This window comes from Asparagus officinalis, unplaced genomic scaffold, assembly GCF_001876935.1.
Source record: "Asparagus officinalis unplaced genomic scaffold, Aspof.V1 AsparagusV1_Un442, whole genome shotgun sequence".
Lineage (NCBI taxonomy): Eukaryota > Viridiplantae > Streptophyta > Magnoliopsida > Asparagales > Asparagaceae > Asparagus > Asparagus officinalis.
In genome coordinates this window covers 2,430-11,927 of record NW_017972707.1, presented here as the reverse complement: position 1 = coordinate 11,927, position 9,498 = coordinate 2,430, and the positions used below count along the sequence as shown (strand labels likewise).

The window sequence follows — 9,498 nt, the reverse complement described above, 5'->3', positions numbered from 1 at the left end:
CTCGGTCCGCAGATGGTCACAGTCAGCAGCAGCAGGAGGGTTGTTGCTCCTTAAGCACAGATTTACCAGCTGCAACGCAAGCTCCTCCTGCTGCTTGTTCGGGATTGTTGAAACCTCGAGCAGTACTTTCTTTTTCTTCTTGTTGTCGCTGATCCTGGGCTGCTTGTGCTGAGTTCTTGATGATCTTGAGCTTGAACTAGTAGCAGCAGCATCAGAGGAAGTGGAGGGCTCAGACATACCATCATCAGAATTACGAGCTGTTGGAATTAATTAAAAGATTGAGTTCTTTTACTTTAACTCTTATGCAAATATGATATATTGAGGGGTACCTTTGCATAATATTTATTTCTTTCCTTATCCTCTTATCCGTATAACGTTTTCCTTTCTTAATATCCGATTCCTCCTCCCTCTCACTCTCTCTCTCTCTCTCTCTCTCTTCCTCCGAGCGGAAGATTCTTCCCCATATGGTGGCGACGATCACTCAACGGAAAAATTCACAAAGCTATTAAAAGGGATCTCAGGGAAGTCTGAATAACACGAAAAAGTGAGCAATCTCTATTCTCTCTCTCTCATAATTCTCTACAAGATTTTGATTTATGGTTTTAATTTGTTGGGCAAAAACACATTGAGTAACGGACAAAATTTCGCAGTAAACTTTGGTGCTGACCTTCTTAGGGGTTCTTACTGCTAGGCATGGTCTCATCGAATCGTCTCTGCGAAGGCGACAGCTATTGTTCTAGGGCAGTGATCACACGATTACCCCTTTCTCAGGTCTGCGTTTGTAACCTGTTTTGGGATTTATTTTTTATTATTTGCAGTGATTTTTTAACAATCTAGAAAAATAGTCTAATTATATTGTTTTTGTTTCAAATAATCAATCTGTAATCTTGTGTTCTGTCATTCATTTTGTTTGCCTGGTTTCTAATTTTCCTAATCTCTAAGTTTTAATTGTTTTCTTCCTATTGCATACAATCATTTCGTCTATTCGTTCAATTCTATAACTCTATTTTCTGTAAATTGACATCCCAATTCTGTAATTCACCTCTCATCAAATTTGCTCTCTGCTTTGTGCTCTCTGTCTAATATATATGTATTTGTTTTCAAGCATCAGATGCTAAGTTAATATTCATATGTTTAAGACGTTCATATGTTTAAATTAGTATCTTGCTTTACCTATTGTTAACACTATTAAAACATCAAGTTGTTGATATTATTTGTCTGCGGAACAAATAAGGTTTACAAAACGCTTCAAGCATCTGTGTGCCTATTGTCTGATATTATTAGTTATTACTTTCTTATTATTTTAGCTTAGCAAAGTCTTGACTCAGATCTTTCATATCAAATTAAACTCTTCATGTCTATGTCTCAGTTTCTAAACTAATTTGTTACTGTCATTACAACTTTTGCTTGGTTTGTGAAACATAGGTCTCTGCAGTTATCTATTTATGCATATCTATATTAACTGTGTATTATATTTATTCTTAAAATTAATTAAGTTTAGAGCTCTGCAATTTTTTTTGTTTCAAAACTTAATGTTTATTCATTTGAGATACTGCAACTTTGCTTGTCCTTTGAAATCGTATCAATTGCTTTTGCTAATCTATATTCATACGCTTACACTAGTAGAAAAACGATCAACCTAGACGGAAATTTCCGTCTAGGTTGATTGCAATTCCGTCTAGATTAGTTCATCTAGACGGAATTCCGTCTAGTTTGATTGGTTTATTTTGCTTCCGTCTAGATTGCTTCAAACTAGACGGAATTTCGTCTAGATTGATCAATCTAGACGGAAGTCAACCTAGACGGAATAAAGAATTCCGTCTAGGTTGGCAACCCAGACGGAATTCCGTCTGGGTTGCCAACCCAGACGGAAATTCCGTCTGGGTTGCCAACCCAGACGGAAATTCCGTCTGGGTTGGATTTTTACAACCTAGACGGAATTTCCGTCTAGATTGATTCAATCTAGACGGAATTCCGTCTAGATTGTCTTTTTTCAGGAAAAAAATTTAATTAAAATTTGGATTTCCCTATACAATTACATTAATATTTGAATACATCCAGAAAATACTGTACACGCCACATTCAACCATCCAATCATAATCAAAATTCCCCCGCGGACGGACGGGACAGATGGGAGTGAGGTTTTTTATTTTTAATTGGCAAGTAAACAGTGTTTTAATTTGTTACTACACCTGATGACTTAGTTCATGTCAGTTATCATATCTTGAGTCACTGGCAATTGAGTTAAGTATAATGTGTTGGAATGTTTTTAAGACGGGAACTGATTGAGTGGTATCTATTGAAGGTGATGGTTGCGATGTTTGTAGCGAATGGGTGTTGGATTGTGGTATATAGGATGTTTTGAAGGAATTGTTATTGAAATTTTGATTATGATTGGATGTTGTATTCTGTAGGTCGAGGAAAAATATCATTCAACAATGTTTCTGTGTCATCTATTCGTTGGCCACCGGACATACCAACATGCATATTTGGATCATCATCTTCAGTGATGCCCTCCCTATGCCAGTTCCAGTATTTATATTTCTCATCAAAACCTGATTTTATTAGGTGAATCCGTATATCATTTCTATTCAGCAGCTTCAAATTCCTACACTTACAACAAGGACAGTACATAGCACCGCTTCTTAAATTTCTCGGATTCATTTCCGCATAACGCATGAAGGCTTCACATCCCTCCTTGTATCGTGTGTCGTGAAATCTACGATACCTAGGGATATCTATCCATGACTTGTCAGGAATTATCCTCATCTGTAAATTATATATAAATATTAAATACGATTAGTCTCACAACTACTAATACATCCATTACTCTTATACATTCAACACACATCAAACATACGTTCATATATCATTTAACAATATGAATATTTATCTACATAAAATATATATAAAACATACGTAAAAACTAATAATTACACTAATCTTGTGGCTGTCATAGGAAGGCTTCTATCCATTAAGAATATAGTAGTGCTTACATCCAACTTCATATACTTTGTATATTTTCATTTCTTGAAAATTTCGGCAGCACCTACCCGCTGTTCTCCCTGTACACTGTGCGGATGTTATTATGCGTATTAGTAATAACCCGAAACGCAGAACAACATACACTTATTGTACACGGAGAACAACGAATAGGTGCTGCCAAAACTTTCAATAATGAAAATATACAAAGTATACAAAGTTGGATGTATGCACTACTATATTCCTAACCCGTCCGAGAAGGACAGATCCAATAATTACGAATTTCAGTACCAATTTTTTATTCCTATAATATAAAATAAACGCTCATTTTTGGGAGAAAACTTCATCTCCTACCCAAATCTGAGTCGTATATCATATATTATAAGTCCAAATAATTGGATGTAATTATTGGACGGAAGTCTAGGGATAACGTTATTTTTTTATTCACCTAAATTGGATTATAACACATTATAAAAATTTATAATGTGTTATATATCACTCTATTTTTTACAAAAAATTATTTCACATATTTTCACATCACAAACTTAAATAATCACACATACTTATAGCACGAATGAAACTTAAATGAGTTAGGGTTTATAAGTGTTTAAAACTCAATAATGATAACTAGTGTTGTTCAAATGAATTAACATGTATTTAATTAAGTTAGGATTTTCAGAATTGAACTCGTTTATTTTTCAACATAATTAGGGTTTTTAACCAAATTCAACAATAATTAATAATAAAATTAAAATTTCTAAAGCTCAGTAGAAAAATCATACCTTTTAAACTGATTTCCGCAACGGACACCGCCGAAGGAGGGGGGGTCGGGAGGTTCCGGAGGAGGGGGGGTCGGGAGGGGGACAAAAGATTTTTTTGTGTGGTACATGCTTAGAACTATATGCGCCAATGGCTCACAAAATTGAAGAAAATTAAAACTCACAATGATATGCTATCAAGAATGGATAAAAATGAAGTATATGCACACTGAAACTATTAAAAGTACAAATATAAAATTGTTTTGCTGGTTATGCAAAGTTCTAAATAAAATGTTTTTTAAATAAAAACTCTTAGAAAGAGTATAAAAGGACACTATATAGTATAGTTACAGCATGTACTAGTCTAACAAATGAACTAACACTAGTAGAAAATCGACCAAACTAGACGGAACAATCTAGACGGAAAAAAATTCCGTCTAGTTTGGAGCAAACTAGACGAAAAATTTCCGTCTAGTTTGTTCCATCTAGTTTGGATCAAACTAGACGGAAAATTCCGTCTAGTTTGACAAACGAGACGGAACAGTCAAACTAGACGGAAATCCGTCTAGGTTGACTAGTCAACCTAGACGGAATTTCCGTCTAGGTTGAGGCAACCTAGACGGAAATCCGTCTAGTTTGACTGTTCCGTCTCGTTTGTCAAACTAGACGGAATTTTCCGTCTAGTTTGATCCAAACTAGATGGAACAAACTAGACGGAAATTTTTCGTCTAGTTTGCTCCAAACTAGACGAAAATTTTTTCCGTCTAGTTTGTTCCGTCTAGTTTGGTCGATTTTCTACTAGTGTTAGTTCATTTGTTAGACTAGTACATGCTGTAACTATACTATATAGTGTCCTTTTATACTCTTTCTAAGAGTTTTTATTTAAAAAACATTTTATTTAGAACTTTGCATAACCAGCAAAACAATTTTATATTTGTACTTTTAATAGTTTCAGTGTGCATATACTTCATTTTTATCCATTCTTGATAGCATATCATTGTGAGTTTTAATTTTCTTCAATTTTGTGAGCCATTGGCGCATATAGTTCTAAGCATGTACCACACAAAAAAATCTTTTGTCAAATCCTTTGAATTACCAAGACTAGCAATTTTATTTTCTTTATGGCTAATGTTGATCTATCTAAGTTCGCCAAACCTGAGAAGTTTATCGGTTTGAACTACAAACGGTGGGCTAATCAGCTGAGATATTGTCTTACAGCTTTATGACTTATTTTTGCTATTGAATCTGACTCTTTTATATCACCAACTACGCCCTCTTCATCATCACAAGCTAAACCTACCTCCACTCCTACCACATCATCCACAAATTCTAAATCTCCTAAGGAAATAAACTTTTACTGTTACAATCGAATCCTTAGTGCTCTTTCAAACAAATTGTATAATATTTATTATGAGTATAAGGATGCAAAAGACTTGTGGGTAGCACTAGATTCTGAATACGGTTTAGATGATGTCAATATAGAATGTTTCTCCTCCTCCTCATTTAATAAGTTTGTTATGATAGATAGTAAACCCATCAATGATCAGTTCCGTGTATTTCAAAACTACATATGATATCTTCAGTCGAAAGGAAATACTTTCTCTGAAGAATATAAGGTATCTAGTGTTATTGATAAACTTCCTCCTTCGTGGTCGGACTTTGCTAAAGATCCCCGTCATCTGCAAGGTGACTTGACCCTTGTACAAGCCCTCAAAGGTATTAGGATAGAGGACCAACATAGGGAAAACTCTAAGGCAAAAAATAAAATGAAAGCAAAAGTAAACCTAGTGGAGGAAAAGCCTAAAAACTTTAGAAACTCAAATCACAAGCCCAAAGGAAAGAATTTCAAGAAGAAAAATCATTCTCATGGTCCTAACCAACATCCCAATCTCTCTAGAAACCACAAACCTTTTAGCCAAAAGTCTAAGACTAAATTTTGCTATGTTTGTGGAAGAACCAATCATCTCTCGACTCATTGCTTCTACCAAAAGAAAGCTCCTATCAAGACTCCTATAGGCGGAAATGGTAGAGAAGCAAGTCACAGGGTCAACATGGTAGAAAATAACTCAGACTCCTTTACGTTGGCTTCCTCTTCTTATGTAGTAAAATTTACCACTTTTTCTGATGACTGGTGGTAGGATTCTGGAGCAAATATTCACATTTCTTTTGATCATTCTTGGTTTTCAACTTATCAGGAATCAAGTGGAGGGAGTATAATTCTAGCATATAACTCGACTAGACAAGTAATGGGAAGTGGACATATTGATCTAAAGATGACTTTTGGAATGATTTTGACTCTCCACAATGTCCTGCATGTACCATTACTAGAAGAAATCTGATTAGTGATTTTTTTATTTAAAGTTGGATTTAGAATGGTCAAAGAGTCAAATAATTTTGTAATTACCAAGAATGATATTTTTATTGGTAAAGGTTTTATTTGTGATGATCTTTTGAAGTTGAATGTAATAAGATCTTTTGATAATAAAAGTTCTTCTTCCATAATCTTAAATGTTGAATTTTGTGACAAATGGCATGGAAGGTTAGGACACATAAACTATGGAACCATTAGAAAAATAACATCTTTGAACTTGATATCCAAAACTAGGATAGATCCACCTTCTAAGTGTGAGATTTGTGTTCAAGCTAAAACCATTAGAAAATCTTTCCACTCTATTCATAGAGATTTTGAGCCTCTAGAACTCATACATAGTGATGTTTGTGATTCAAACAGAATTCTTATTAGGGGTGGAAGAAGATACTTTGTAACTTTCATAGATGATCATTCAAAGTATTGTTATACTTATCTTCTCAAAACTAAAGATGAAGTCTTAGAAAAGTTTAAGATATATAAAGTAGAAGCTGAGAATCAAATTGAAAAGAAAATCAAGATCTTAAGATCGGATTGTGGGGGGAGTATACCTCAAATAACATGATCGAATATTGCCAAGAGCATGTCATTATTCATGAGGTGACTGCTCCCTACACACCTCAATCCAATGGAGTTGCTGAAAGGAAGAATAGAACTCTCATGGATATGGTGAATTGTATGCTTCTCAGCTCAGAGCACCTAAAAACCTATGGGGTGAAGCACTTCTGTCTGCTTGCTACATTCTTAATAGGGCACCTCACAAAATATATGATATCACTCCCTATGAACATTGGAAAGGTAGAACACCTAGAATAGATTATCTTAGGTTTAGGGATGTCTAGCTAAGGAAGAGATACCTAAACCTAAGAAGAAGAAAATTAGTTCCAAAACTATAGATGTTGCATTTATAGGATATGCATTAGATAACAATACAAAATGATTTTTTAATTATCAACTCATGATATTAGTTATATATATAACCAACAACACTATCATTGAGGTACGAGATGCAATATATATTTGAAGATATATTCCCTTTCAGGACTAGGATTCCTAGCGAGCTCTCTTCTAGCACACTTCCTTCTTCTAACTTTGCCTCATCTTTCAGTACTCCACAATCTATAGAAGTAGAACCTAGAAGAATCAAGAAAGGAATAACTGAAAAGAACTTTGGAAAAGAGTTCTTTACCTTTTTGGTTGAAGGTGATCCAAACACCTACCAAGAAGCCATGGATTCTTTCGAAGCTTCTTTTTGGAAAGAAGTCATAGATAGTAAAATTAAATCTACTATAGAAAATAATCCTTGGGTGTTAATTGACTTACCTCCAAGATGTACCAGTTAGTTGTAGATGGATTTTCAAGAAGAAATTAAGACCTGAGGAAACCATTGAGAAATACAAAGCTAAACTAGTAGCAAAAGGGCATACTTAAAAAAAGGGTGTTAACTACTTTGATACATACTCCCCTGTAGCTAGGATTTCAACTATTAGAGTTCTTCTAGCCTTAGCTTCTATTCACAATATGACCATTCACTAAATGGATGTTAAGACCGCTTTCTTAAATGGCAATCTCGAAGAAGAGATTTAGATGGATCAACCGGAAGGGTTCATAGCCAAAGGTCAAGAAAGAAAGATCTGCAAATTGGTAAAATCTCTATATGGGCTTAAACAAGCTCCTAAATAATGACACCAAAAATTTAACAAATTTATTACAGAATATGGTTTTTCTATCAATGAGTTTGATAAATGTGTTTACTCAAAAGTTATTCACAATGATTGTGTCATCTTGTGTTTGTATGTAAATGATATTCTCATCTTTGGGGCCTCAATTGAAGTTGTTCTAGAAGCTAAATGTCATTTGTCAAAGAATTTTGACATGAAAGATCATGGAGAAGTTGATTTGATTCTTGGAATGAAAATCTCCAAAATTTCTAAAGGCATTTCTTTGAGTCTATCCTATAGCATAGACAAAATGTTAGAGAAATTTGAATTTCATAAGTGCAAACATGTGAGAACACATTATGATTCCTCAGTCACCTTGAACAAACATGATGGTGAGCCTATATCTCAACTTAGATATTCATAATTGATAGACTCTCTTCTTTATGTGATAAACCGAACCAGACCTAACATTGCTTATGCAATAGATAGACTAAGTAGATACACTAGTAACCCAAGTCATGAACACTGGAATGCATTAGAAAGAGTCTTTAGATATTTGAGAGGTACAACAGACTATTGTTTAACTTATACTGGATACCCTGATGTGATTGAAGTGTATAGTAATGCTAACTAGGTCACTAATTTTGATAATGTGAAGTCTACTTCTGGATTTGTTTTTATGCTTGGCGATACTACTATACCTTGGAAGTCTTGTAAGCAAACTGTGATTGCTAGAAGCACTAAGTTTGAACTTATAGCTTTAGATTCTTGTTGCTTAGAAGATGAATGGTTGAAGAACCTTATACCTGAGCTCCTTTTTGTGTCTGGGCCTATTCCTCCTTTATCTATTCACGCAAATTCTAGATCCACTATTGAACTTTTAAAACAAAAGAGCATCAATAAAAAGTTAAATAGACATCTGCAGATAAGATTTAAATATGCACAGAACCTTATGAAAAAATATGTTTCCTTGGATTTCGTGAAGTCAGAAAAAAATTTGGCAGACCACTTGATAAAGGGTTTATTTAGGAGTGCAATCCTGAAATCATTGTGGGAAATGGGGTTAAGCCCATAGTAGAGTTCACTGATAGCGGGAACCCAACCTTTGATTGATGAGTTGTTCTTATAAAAAAAGGTTCAATATGGTAGAAACAAGCTGGATTGGTGATCTCATGTGGAGCACTGACCTTCATATAGTTATACTCCTTTTGTAGTGTTGGATGCATTTATGAGTAGCACCATGTTAGCTACTCCCACATTCCTATGATGATAGCGCTTTTATGATATGACTGGGCAGGATGAGTTCTACTCTTAATAAGTTCAGCCTTTGTGGGGGGTACAATATCCAGTCACAGTACCCTTGGAGGACTTACCTACGTGAGAGGAACCGTGACGGTCGTGGTTGGGGACATAGGGTTGATTCCTAGTAACTCTCATGAGATAGTTATTATGAGCATGGTCATTAACGCTTCGACCCACTCGCTCAATAAATAGATGCATATTATGTGTGCTTTTGTTAATTTCTGATCAATGGGCCTAATTCAAGGTCTAATCCATTATGCCCCTCATATTGCGATAAATATCACTAAGTAAAGATTCAAACCGAAAGCTATCTTTGCCAAATTCACAATATAAGGTTGCTTGACCTATATTTTATCATTATTATTGTTGTTATTTTTTACTTTTTTCTTTTATTCCCCGAAACTCAATCTTTTTTTTTGGGGGGGGG

General features: G+C 34.7%; 1 long non-coding RNA gene across 1 annotated transcript in view; it reads left to right on the top strand.

Moving 5' to 3' along the window:
• The first annotated feature begins 409 nt into the window (after positions 1–409).
• LOC109827799 overlaps positions 410–9,498 on the top strand; it is a 9,749-nt gene continuing 660 nt past the window's right edge. Inside the window, exons 1-2 of the long non-coding RNA XR_002243509.1 lie at positions 410–544; positions 651–771. This is a non-coding gene — a long non-coding RNA (uncharacterized LOC109827799). The remainder of the gene's footprint in view (positions 545–650; positions 772–9,498) is intronic.